This window comes from Python bivittatus, unplaced genomic scaffold (assembly GCF_059951505.1).
Source record: "Python bivittatus isolate LINGU-HERP-01145 unplaced genomic scaffold, Pbiv_v1 ctg000480_np1212, whole genome shotgun sequence".
NCBI classification, from domain to species: Eukaryota; Metazoa; Chordata; class Lepidosauria; order Squamata; family Pythonidae; genus Python; species Python bivittatus.
In genome coordinates, this window is record NW_028277075.1 from 19,012,023 (window position 1) to 19,026,119 (window position 14,097).

Genomic DNA, 14,097 nt, shown 5'->3' on the forward strand with positions numbered 1-14,097 from the left:
TTGATATTACAATATTGGCATCATGTAATATTGTGGCAGCTTTTTCTTTGTAACAAGCTTCAATGCAGACAACCATATTCTGTTGTTTTTGTGCTGTTCTAGATGCTCAATTATTCTTGTTTCAATTCCTCTTTTTTTTTGTTAGAGGGCTTTGTTCTTTCTGAGGAGAAGGCTCTACTGTCTGAGCTACTTCTGGCAAGGCTTTGATTTCTTTGCCCTGGATAGACCTTTGCAGTTCTTCCAGTTCTACTTCTGTGAATACTTTATTTCATGTTATAAATCGACATTGATCTGCTAGCCTCTGTTCTGTTATTTCTGATTCTGGATGTTGTTCTTTCCAGAGCTGGTACATTCTTTTCAGATATCCATTTCTTTTTGGACCTGATTTGTAATAGCAAATCATTACTGTTTGTTTTCAGTCTTTGTATATTTGTGACAGATAAACAACTTTTCTTTCAGTAGTCCTGCAGCTGCTGGCCCTGGTTGCTTAGCCAAGTGTCCTGAGTTCTGTAGCCCATTTGTCACCAAATGTCCAGGAACTAGAACACCTAATGTGGTCCTTGTTGACCCAGGTGATGACTGATCTGGTATAGGTTTCTGTAAATTACATCTCACCTTGTGGTTTATGGGAGAGACACTCTTCATCTGGCTCCTCTGATGAGACCTGTCCAGTATGGTTGAACCTCTGGCATAGCTCTCATTTTCCTCAGAGCATGCAAGCCCCACAACCACAAGGTAGTGCCTCACTGGGGGATGATGATGGTGATGATGATGATGATGATGATGATGGTTGGTCACACAGTCAGCCAGATGTTTAGATTGGATTTGGCATTTTTATCCTATTATTATTATTATTGCTATGATTCAACGAGTTTGATTGGTTGAAATAAAAAAAAGATGACATATGTAGATACTGTATTATATATCTTTATACAGAGTTAAATCTGAGTTTTGTGCAATATCTCTCTATCTTTCCGTTTGTCACATACACACCCAGGACTTTTCCCCCTAAACACATCCATTCAAGTTGACAGGAAATTAAAAGAGAAGAAAATATTGGTGATATTCTCAGGGCTGGGATGTAGGATCCATGCATGTACTTTAGTCATTAGGTGGTTCAGGGATAAAGATGATTAGGGTAGCTTTTGTATTTTACATACAATAATCTCTTCAGGAATCTGCAATCCTTCTCTCTCTCTCTCCTCTCCCCCTCGACATTGTGCCCCACTGCATAACCTTCTTTTAGTTAAAGCCAAAGGACTGCTGTCATGTCAAATTAGAACGTAGAAAAAGTTCAGACCAATAACGTGATGCAATACATGATAGAAAAGCATTTTGACCAACTTACTGTAGTAAGATAAGGTCTAAAAGAATGAAAGAAAATGCAGAAGAAATTACAAAATATGCCAGAGTGTGGCAAAAATATAATCCTATTTCATGGGGGAAATTCTGAGAGAAATTGAAACACAGATTTTAGAGTATAGAAAACTTGACTCTTATTTCCAAGAGGCTACCATAAAATTCTTTGACAGTTGTCTAAACCAAAAATGTCCCCCCCCCCCCAGCATAATTCTCAAGATTTATAATGATGGGTGTGATGGGTTTACAAGAATTCCAGCAAGTGAACTATTTTCAATTTACAGAAATCCCCATGTTCATTAGGATAGAGACTTTCTGATTTCCTTTCTAACAGCCTTTCAATGAACTTGGGAAGAGGCATAACAGGGAAATTTGTAACTGTTGTTTACATAATGGCTTCTTGAATCTCTGTCAATCTTGAATCAACATCTTACATGATTTATATTATTCCCAAGGATTAAAATTATAATAAATTCACAGTTTCATTTGCCTTTAAAAGAGATTTCTATCTGTCAGATTTAGGCTGAACAAATAACTTTATCTTATTAGCATAAAAATCCTTCCATTGAAAGTACAGGCCCTCTTCCCTATTGGGAATAAACAATAGACTTTGATTAATATTAGTTAGGTTATATTGTGCAGGATCAGAAGACTGAGGCTAAATACTGAAGCATTCATAATCTATATGCAACATTTTTTTTTATTCTCCCTGTCAGCCCTTCAAGCCAGGTCAGGAAACAAATACCATAAAAGTGACTGAACTCTACTTGTTGTAGGGAGTAATGACAGAATCTTGAAAACCTGTCCAAGTTTCCATCATACCAAAGAGAAATTAAGTGGGGTTATCTTGAGTTTCTTTCTCACCTCCTCTTCTTTCTCTGGGCCAAGCTGATCTTTATTTAAACATTCTTTCATTCCTTCTTCAAGTTTATCTCCATACTTCTCTACACTAACCCTTACTTCCTGTTTGTAGGCTACTAGTGTTATAAGCTCTCAGTTGTTCTATAATGCTCAAGTTGAGATATTTTGCTTTGTAGGAATATTTATTTTGTTATAAAAAAGTGTTGACCTACTAGTAAATTTAGTCTAAAATGAAATAATAAAACAATTAAACTTTGCCGTATTTCTCCATAGTGGCATTGGTAATCTTCAGTAAACCTCTCCAGTAGTCATGGCTTCAGATGGATCTAATCCAGATGATTTTTTCAATCTTATGTATAAATTTGGGGTTTGTTTTTTAAAGGAAAGTTGTTTTACATTTATTTCACTTTATGTGAAAGGGGTAGCTATATAAATGCAATAAATAAATAAATATTTCAGGATGGCTGTTTATAGATGATTACTATTTTGCTAAATCACAATAATATTTTTAACTGAGGATCATGATCATATTTAATTTATGAATCAGATATATGTATGTATATATATATTTATAAGTATATATGTATGTGTGTGTGTGTGTGTGTGTGTGTGTGTATATGGAATCTGTTTCCAACATGAAACATAATTGGAATGGTTTAGTGGTCTTGTCCTCATATTTATGTGTGTGTTTGCTTTGTTTAAATCATCTTTTTTGTTTTTATTTAGTGCTGTGTGCATTCTCCCACAGAAAAGTAAAACTTACGTTCATTCATTATCAGTGAGCTTTACAACAAATGATTTACAAGACATTCATTATTAATTAGCTTTTCATTCTTATACATGTTTCAGTCTTCACAATTATTAAAACCTTGGCCAGACCTTTCCCCCTGCATTCATGGGATTCTTTACTCCATATGAAAGAGGGAGTATTTCTATTTTCAGAAAAATCATACTGGGGGAAAGGGGAGGTCATCCTACCTTGGAGACCTCCAGTGGCAATTCCTTTGAACAATGAATACCTGATCATGCCACTTTTCAAACATTCCAGAAGTGAAAACTACAGATGGATTGCTCAAAACTCAGGTGTCCCCTAATGTCCCTGCAAATTCTGAACAGAATGTGCCCCTCATTTGAAGCTCCCCAACTTCACAGATAAATATAACATTTGGTTTTAAAATGAGATTGTTTTACACACACACATACACAGGCATCAAGTTATGTGGTGTGTATTTGAATATTGAACATACATTGATATATATATATTGGTATATATTATTGTGCATGTTATATAATAGAAGTCTGCTCCTAACCATAATGACACCAAAATAATGACATGAGCATTGTGACCTTAGAACAGAACTTCTGCCTTTTCATACTTGTACTGCAACATGATACACATTGATGTAAGAGTTTGCCAGTTGTATTTTGTCATTAGCCCACTTTGCACATCATCATTATCATCATCAAACAGTTCAGCATAAGACTACTTCAAGTAGTATTCAGAGTGCTTATTGGTCTATGATACTTAGACATTCTTGTGCTTTCCCTTTCTTAATGTGTCTGTATGTAATGCTTTCCTTCCAACTCTTTTTTAGACTTTTTTTTTTCCTTTACAAGCCATTGGTCCTTCTAGCAAATGGACCACTAGCAAATGGATCCACTTCACTTATACAGGCTGAATAAGTGAAAGGACAGCAGGACTTTGCTTGTTGACCTTGTTCTTGATTTTCACATATGCAGTAAAAGAAAAGTGTCTAGATATGTAGGTTTTCTGATTTAAAGTCCTACATTTGTACAGTTTATCCATTAATTCCTTTCATATAAATGTGCTTACTTTGAGCTGTCTAACTCATGTGGGACAATGCCTCAAAGTCACCTGTTCATCTCAATATCCTTCATGTCTAAAACAAATGTGTTCTGCATGATCAATTCTTTGACTCTATTATAAGTATAATTTGGCATATAATTTTGCTCTGAAATAGGGTCTCCCCCCCCCGCTTCTTACCATGATAATGGCATAGTTCTAAAATTCTAGAAGTGGCAGTGTTTATTGACAATTGGCCAATAATTGCATGGTTAGTTGTATCTCCAGTCATCACTAGTTAACATAATGTCTTATGTCAACAAGTGGAAACAAGTTACATCTGAAAACAGCAACAAATTGATCTAGATAAATTGCCCATGAATTTTCATGTTATTGCAAATATTTTCCTTAAACCTGTAGTCAACCCAGACACTATTGCTGAAATTCTGTTGGGCATTAACATCAGAAGTATACAATCAAATGTTTCAAGGTGATGTGTATTACTGTGCTATATAGGTACTGTATAAGTCTCCTTATATAACTACTTGTAGCCATGTTTTCCATAGAGATATTATTTGCCTTTTGAACAATCTGAAATTGTTAAGAACTCTAAATTTGGGTACAAAAACTCCCCCCAAAATCAATGTAACTGTATACTTAAATGGGCAGCACAATTCTATTCTCAGAAATGAAAAAATTAAATGACTACCATAAATAAAACTTACTAGACAATCAAAGTTAATGATGTTACATTTAAACATCTTTTCGAAGCTGATTGTTTAAATGTAGTTATAACAAGATCTGGGAAATTTGCCAACCGTTAGTAATTCTCCAAAAGCCATAACCAAATTTAATTGTATGTTTAATAAAAAATACAGTGAATTCCTCCTGATGCATTGAATATGTATTGATTTTAGAACAGTCCCCATCTCACACCTTTTATTTCATTCAACAAATCCCACAGAAATCAGTCAATTGTCCTTTTATAAAGAAATGTAGTGCATAAGAACTTCTGGGAGAGGCATGGTGAACTGAAGATGTCTCTGCAAAAATGGAGCCAATGACCGCAGCAAAGACTGAAGAACCAGTGAGTAGTTCTGTTCTTTGGAACCTCTCTGGACAAAGGGATGATAGAAGATTGCCTACATGTGTGCTGGATGGCAGCTCCTCGTGAGGAGACCTCAGGACAGTGGTCTTCTGAGGGTTTGAGCACTGGGAGATGAAGGGATTAGCCAACTTGCTCAAAACTGTGGCAGAGCCTTTTAAAGGGCACTAAGTTTGTGAGCCTCACTTTCTAATCACTTTTGGAAATTGTTTATTAATCATCTTAAGACTAGCAGAGACCTTCAAAACAGCAAGTTTGAAAAGTCCCCGGGTGAATTTAGCTTCAACTCTGAACAAAAGAAAAATTAATTATAAGCTTAAGAATTTAAAAATTTGAAATTAAGATTAACAGCAAAAAACTAGATAAGATTTTGACCTAAGAAAGTTATAAACAGATTAAGGGTCCAGTTAAATTTGGAATATTGATTTTTACTATAAGATTTTGGAATTAACTATAAAAGAAATTAATTAACTATAAACTACAAAAGAGATATCAGTTTGTAATCTTATAGGGGGTGAAGAGTTACTAAATTTGTTTATACTTGTGATGAAGGTTGGAAGTCACTTCTTTATATATTTCTTTTCTTTTTCTTTATTATATTCTTTCTTTTCTCTTCCTTTCTTTTTCTTTTTTCTGGCACTTTTTTTTTCTTTTTATTATCTTTTCTTTCTTTAAGTTTGGTTTGTATTAGTTTTTCCTATTGTAATCAAAATCCCTAATAAAAATTATATTTTAAAAAAAGGAAATGCAGTGCATAAGAGTTTTATGCTGAATCATATTGCAATTTGGGAATAGGGTGAGGGACATCTCTGCTGTATATTTTTCCTATTCTGTTGTTCCTCCCCTGTATCTGCATCACAGAGTGTGTCTTACCAAACTCCTTTCTTGAACTGGACACCACATGGTTAAAATCTGCATAACATAGGTATGAATTTTCTCAGTCTTTTAAAAAATGAAAATGACTCCACATAACTAACTTTCACCTGTCATTTTGCCATGACAAAGATACTCCTTATAATTGGATTTATATTTCACAATTTCAGCAACTTCAAAAAAGATTTAATAGACTGCTTAAAAACAACAACATGGTGATGAATAATAATTATTAGTCCTGTGAAGATCTGCAGTGGGCTGATTCAGTTCAGCACAAATTCAGTTGAATCTTGCCATCAAAGTAGATTCACGAACTGAAGCAGAAATCTGCTTCAATGTATTGAAGAGAACTGAGTAGCTGGAAAGAATGTTGTAGATTTCATGCATTTTCTTTTGCTTCTGGGGTTAATACAGACTATATACAGTGTTACAAGCTCACTTCCATATCCAATATATGAAGAAAACTGAGGGTGGATTGAGTGGTGAAATGACCTTTCTGACACTGACATAAGTAGCCAGCCAATGTGTTTTAGTACTTTATTAAACTGGCTATCAGAGCATTTGGGGGGCAGGATATTCTTTGTTTTTCTTCACTACTTAGCTTGTGGCTTTTCCCTCTTAAGCTGGGATTTGTTTGCTTAGAATCTTGTTGCATTTAAGAGAGACAGAGACAGAGAGAGTGAGCCTTGATTGACTGAGTGAGTGAATGTGTGAATCTGAATAGGTGTGAGCATGTGTCTGAGGTTACACAGTCCTGTATAAAATACAGCCCATTTTTTAGATCAAACAATATTAGCATACTCACATCTCAGATACTTGTTTTAAATGTGTTGCAGAAAGAACAGAATGTGCCATTGTTTAATTTACTGCATTCCCTTCTATAATTTTATATTAGTAAAAATAAGTATTTATAAAATGGGCCACAGTAGCAGATGTGGTGCAGGTTATGGCAAAGTTACAGTCCTGTCCTTGTTTGATGCATGTCAGTGTGAGGCAGCTGAAGATCACTCCTTTGCCACTCACATAAAAGGAGAGACCCAAAGTAAGAAGCCGTTCTCTTTTCACCAGTGTCAAGTGCCACTAGTCTTGTAGCACTAAGGCAGTGTTGTCCAAACTTGGCCACTTTAAGATGAGTGGACTTCAACTCCCAGAATTCCCCAGCCAGCCATGCTGGCTGGGGAATTCTGGGAGTTGAAGTCCACTCATCTTAAAGTGGCCAAGTTTGGACAACACTGCACTAAGGGAAGCAGTACAGCTTTCACTTGGGGAGGAAGATGGTGCAGAGATAGAGACAGATCTCTTGGCAAAAGAGCGGGATCTCATCCATTTTACTCGGACCTTTCTTCCTGCTCCATCAGTGGGTGCACAGGAGTAGGCATCACCCTCATCCTAATCCAATAATTACAGAAGTAGCATTGCATGGGAACACTTCAAGCATGCAGATTGTCTGTGCTTCCTTCAAGCACAGCATTCACTGGGGCAAAGATGGCAAGTATTTGGATACAATATCCATGATGCTGTGTATGATGAAGCAGCATCCCCCTTGTCCTGAGGGCTCCACAAGCAGGCAGTAGAAGCAGACATAAGCCCCTGCTATCTCTAAATGTCCTTGTTTTGGACAGGTAAAGCAGTCCACCTTGCAGACAAACTCTTCCACTACTATCCTCACTCACCGTGGGCAGAGAGAATGGCATCCTTGGCTGCGGTTCAGGACACTCAACCAACAGTGGCAGACAATGAAGAGACATCCATTGCTGCCTACCCTTCTGAAGAACTGAGACGATCGTAGTGACTCTGTAGAGTACTGAGCAGTCAGAACCTAGAAGTGACAAGAACACCTGTTATGCCTGCCAGCCAGCACGAGAACACCTGATCACCCCTTCCTGGAACCTGAGATGGTAGAGCAGCTGGTGTTCCTGAAAGGGAATCTCTCACTCGTGGAACACGGTTCCACTGGTATCTGCTGCGTGCTGCTGATTTTTTGCTGTTGCTGTTGTTATCGTTTGGCTTGCTCTGCATCTGTTCAGTGTGCGTTTCTCAGCTTTGTCCATGCAGGCTGTCACACTGGTTTCAAGCAGACCATCTACTCTTCACTATCAACAGTATCAGCTAAGGCATAAGGTTTGGCTTAGTCTTTAAACAATATTTCATCTGTATAGTGTACTAATTTGGAGGCAAAGCACCTTTAGGCTTGCAGCCCAAAGTCCATATCATCTGGAAAGGGTGTTGGGAAAACACTAATCGGGTCTTGTGACAGTAGTCTTCTCTTTGCTGGCCACATCCTTCCTTTGTCTCTGCTCTTCAAATTCTCTTTTTTGAGAAAGGTTTCATGCAGCCAGCTATAAGCTTTATAAAAGTTCAGGTAAGATAGAAAAGGAAGAGTTTTATTTTGTTTGCCTGTGGCAGGTATAAATCTCAACACTGAATGAATGGGTTGGCCCCAAATGCACACTGCTGTTGTAAAGAAGGATAATGGCCCTTAATTACTATGCTAATGCTTTGCTTTCTTTTAAATAGTGGCAGGGTAATGGCTCTTGTCTCTTAAAATGTGCTATGTTTAGGGAAGGGTTGGGATAATGGGTTTTGTATATTGTTTTTAAAAAGACAAAAGTATACTCCTGGAAACGTGCTGTGCAACACTAGGCCAGACATCAAAAGTTTGCTTTCTTCCTTCTGAAAGTATCAACCAAGCTTGGGTACTATCAACCAAGGCCCTAAGTTACAACTTCTTTGTGACTTTGTGCCAGCCCACTTTGTCTCTCGTCACCAACTGCCGCATGATGATTCAGCTGACTACATCAGTCCAAAACATCGATACTTGTATAACCCCGTTATTTATTCCACTACCTGACAATTGCCTGCTGTATCAACGTGCTTCATCACTTGGCTCTGTCCTTTGTTTTGAACAGATGGTATTTTCTCTCTGCCGGAGTGTCTGTTCCCTAGCTGTCCATCAAAGCCTATCATACTTACCTGTTACACCACATGACATAATCTCCCAACTCTAAAAGATTCGCCAGCCGTCCATTGCCTGCCTATCTCCATCTCCCTGTGGCCACTGCCTCGTGATGGGCTGTTGATTGCAATGGACAAATAAATGGGGGTGGGGGTCACTTCTTGCTTCTCTTCTGATGCTTATTGGCACTGCCTAGCAAGTCTCCCAAGTCAGATAGATCGGCCCTTTCTTTCCCTGTGCCAGCTGCTCAGCTAGGCCTGTGTGTTGCACCTGGCACAATCTTCCAGATCTAATTGTCTGGCCTCTTTCATTTCTCTATAAGTCATCTGACTTTGCCTGCTCCATCACTTCCCCTTCTGCTGCCTCTAGTGCTCACCAGAATTACATGACAAAATCTTCCAACTTGGATAGATCAGTACTTTTGCTTTCTGTCCAATCCTGTCTCCACTGCCTCTGCTGCTCAACAGTTCCATCTAGCACAGTCTGCTCATTATATATATCATATAAAATATATATCATACCTGCCTATTCCACCACATGACATAGTCTCCCAACTCTGATAGATCTACTCTTCTGCTCTCTGTGCCCACCTTCCACTGCCTGCCAAGTAGTGAATCAGGTTGACATGGATTCCATATGCCTGGCTAATCAAAGCCTTCCAGCTTACCAGGAAGTCTGACACCTATCTGCAATATTGTTAATAGGAGGTGAAATGTTTTCAGAAGGCCACCCTGTCAGAGCAAGTCACTAACAGAGCCCAAGTCACAGCTCAAGGAGCTTGGTAAATGTCACACTGAAAAGTATCAGGATTTTATCTCTCCATATATGTATGGAGGCTATGAATGAGGTGGCAAGACTAATTCTGCTTTGGGCTTCATTCAGGTCTGACTCTCAACTTCACTAATATGAAGCCTTAACTTTGCTCTTTCTTTTGATAATAGAAAATTACATTTCTGTACTGGTTTTGCCAATACACCTGAAAGTTGAACTAGCTCTCAACAGTCTGAATATAGTTTCAGAATGACCACTTCAGTATGCCCTCTTGGGTCAAAATTTACTTTTAAATTCTACACCCCTAGAGCAATTTTAAGTCTTTTGACAATGAGTGAATTGATGCCAGGCAAATACTTATGGGCACTGGCCCAAAGATTTATTGTTTGGATAAAAATGCCAATTTCTATACTAGTCTCTACCTTCGGGCTCTGCCATTCCTTTGTGCAACTGTATGTCACAGTGTCACTTTGGCTACTACTAATAACAAACTAACATCAAGTATTGCCAGCAAGTCAAAATTCTGACAGGGCCATATCCTGCCTAGAAGAAGTAAGCTTGTCAACCAGCTATGCTAATGTACCTGAGAACCACAAAACCCATGGATCTGTGGCAGCATCAGTTGCCATTCTTGTAAGCCCCATCCAAAACAACAGGTATATCTTCATATATGAGAACTTTTGAATATCCAGATTCTCTTTCATCTCTACCTTTTTTTTTTAGTGTGCAGTACTGCATGTGGACTGGCTGAAAGTAGGATTCATGGCTGTATATATAGGTAGTTCCCAGTTCAAGAACATATTCCATTCCTAAGATCTGTCTAACTTGAATTTATACATAAGCCGGAACAGTATTATTGTATAATACTGTATAAGTAGTATTGTGTAATTAATTTGAATCATTGTGTATTTAACTTGAATAATTGTGTATTTAACTCAAATTTTGCTACAATAGACTCTGTTCTTAACTATGAGTTGTCCTTAAACCAGGCATTCTTAAACCGGGAACTACGTGTATACACATTCTCCATTCTGTATATAGTGTCTTGTAGACTAAGCAAACACATTAAAGCAAGTTGAATTGGCTTAATGTCGATTTTGCACTTCAAACAGGCAGGATGCCCAGCTGAGCAGTCACAAACTCATTCCTAAAGAAATGCAGGAAAGGCAGAGCCAATGCCGGTCCTGGACTGCTGTAGAGAAGCAAGAATGGTCCATGTCAGTCCACAGTTCAAATGCCAGGGAATTCCACTAGCCATTCTGAGCAGTCAGCAGTTCTATTTTCAATCTCATTCCTTATAATTAGTAGCATAAATCTTCCCCTCCCCCATCCTGTGTGTGTGTGTGTGTGTGTGTGTGTGTGTATGTGTGTGTTCAAGTCAATTTTGACTCCTGGTAACTGTCTGGAAAGGTCCCTGCAGTTTCCTTGGCAAGATTTTCAGAAGTGGTTTGACACTGCCTGCTTCCTAGGGCTGAGAGAGAGTGACTTGCCCAAGGTGGCCCAGCTGGCTTTGTGCCTAAGGTGGGACTAGAACTCACAATCTCCTCGTTTCTGGCTTGATGCCTTAACCATTACACCAAACTGGCTCTTCTAACCAGCTAGCTAACCTTAAAAGCAAAGATTCAGATGAGCACTAAGTTTACTCAAGAGGGGTTGATGAGGAACTTTCTCAAAACCTTTTTGAAAATTTAAGTATACAATGCTGACAGGACCATCTTCAATTATTGTGACTGTTGACCCTCTTAAAAAAACTCTAGAATATTGGTAAGATATGTTTTACCTTTGTGGAATCCATGTTGATTTTTCTTGATGTGTTTAGGTTTTTTTTTCTCTGATTACCATTTCTATCAATTTGCCCAGAATAAAAGTTAGGATGACCAATCTGTTATTTCCTGAGCATTCCTGGGTGCCTTTTAAAAAATTGGTGTCCCAACTTTAAATGATTTGGATCAGAATGGGCAGAGTGGCCACCAATTTATCAGAAAGTAAAAAAATCAGAGTAATTGTGGAATGAATCAGTGCATGAAGCCCTATTCAAGCAATACCTTTCTATGTAGAATTCAATATCTAAGAAGCTCTGGGTAGTCCCTTTCTTCTTTAAGTCATACTAGTGGAGTCATAAAAGAGCCAGTCTTCATCAGCAGAAGTTTTCAGTGAGGAGTTTTCACACATTAGTGAAAGCTTCTACATGTGATGGGACCCCAATGCTGCATGATTCTAGCTCAGTGTTTCTCAACCTTTGGCAGCTTGAAGATGTGTGGACTTCAACTCTTAGAATTCTCCAGCCAGCCTTGCTGGAGTTGAAGTCCACACATCTTCAAGTTGCCAAGGTTGAGAAACACTATTCTAGCTCTTCTAGAAACCTTCATGCACACACAAAGGAGCTTCACTGAAGATAGTGACACTGGATCGGTAGAGTATTGGGTATTGACTGATAGCATGGCCCAAGTTAGAGAGGGAAGGAGTTGTTCATCCCTTCTTGAACAGGGTTCAATACATCTCCATTTCTAGGACTTTTTGCAACCTGAGTTCTTTGAGCAAAGTCACTGTGTTTTAACAATTTTCTCTTTTGCTAGAAAAGAAAGAAAATAATCAGTAAGCTTATCAAAATTCTTTGATCAGATAATACTTACTTTCATTTTTTTCTGGACAGCAATGCTTGAAAAAGAGTGTTTTTTAACTCTAAAGTCAATTTTTAATATTTGTCTTGATTAATTAGTCTAATTACTATTTCACTGGGTTTGTTCTAATTTCATTCTTTTTTCCTTCAGAAAGATCTGCCAACATGTAGCCACACAAAAGGCTAAATCAATCTTTCTGGGATGATTATACAGCCTCAGCTATCACTTCACTGCATTTCCCTTTATATTGAGATAAATCAGAGAACTGATTCAGCATTGCTCCTTTCATTGTAACTGAACATTTTTTGTGGAACTGAAAGCTTGAATTGAGCTTGCGAAGGGTTAAGGTTGGATGAATCTGCCAGTTTCAATCTCAACCTCTTTCCATCTCTCTCTGAGGAAATTTGCAATTTTGGATAAGAAGTTATTTATTTTGAAAAATGAAGCAAACAAATTTTTTTCTTTTCTTTTCTTTTCTTTTCTTTTCTTTTCATTTCATTTCATTTCATTTCATTTCATTTCATTTTATTTTATTATTTATCACATTTGTATAGCCGCCCATCTCACATAGTGACTCATGGCAGAGTGCATAATAAAACAGAATACATAAAAAACATTAAAAACTCCAATTTAAATTAAAATAAAAATACAAGGTAAAAAAGAAAAAGACAAAATCGCAGCAAAGCATACAAACAGTACATCAGTTAACTATTATACAACCATCAAACAGGCTCCACACTATCATAGGCTCCCCAAGATAATTGGCAAAACCATGTTTTGAGGGCCTTCTGGAAGGCCAGCAGGGTTGGGGCCTGCCTCACCTCAGGAAGAATGATGTTCCACAGGGCAGGGGCCATGGCAAAAAAGGCTTTTCTCCCAGGTTCTGCCTGACAAAACTCCCTAGCTGATGGGACCCGCAGTATGCCTCTCCTGCCAGACTTAATGGGATGGGTAGATGTAACTGGGAGAGGAGGTCCCTCAAATAAACTAGTTCTATGCCATGTGGGGCTTTAAAGGTAGTAACTAGCACCGTGAATTGGACCTGGAAGAAAACTGATAACCAATGCAGCTTGCAAAGCAGAGATGTGATGTGTGCAGTTCTTGGAGCACACATAACTGTCTGCCACTGCATTTTCCACCAGCTGAAGCTTCCAAATACTCTTCAAGGGCAGTCCCATGTAGAGAATATTATAGTAGTCTATCTGGGAGGTGGCTAGGACATGAGTGACTGAGTCTAGAGCCTCCTGTAATGGTATGTGGGAATGACCTTAGGAGTCAGGAAGAAGAGATGCAGCCAGGGGACGGTCAGATAAAAGGCAACTTAGCCCACAGCAGGAATTTGGGTGGGGCAAGTGGCTCAGAAAAGACCTTCCCTAGTTTCCTGGGCTGTAAAGGGGATGGGGAAGAAATGTACCTTCAGACTTGCAAGATTCTGTTAATGTAACTTTATAATGAAGTAGAATTAGCTCATCTGGCTGTGCTTCTTGTCTGGACTACCTCACAAGGGTGACACCTCCAGATCCAGGAATGGGTGCAAGTGGCATATGACATGAAGCTATGCAAAGGCCCTTCTGACCACAGTCAACAGCACCACTTAGCTCACCAGGGGATGATCTTACCCAGCAGCTTCATTTGGATGTTGAACAGGAGCAGCGGAAGTACCAAACCCTGTGGCACCCCACGTAGCAGGGGCCAAGAGTGGGACCTCTCACTCCCAATCAACACTGACTGGAATGAGTCTCAGAGA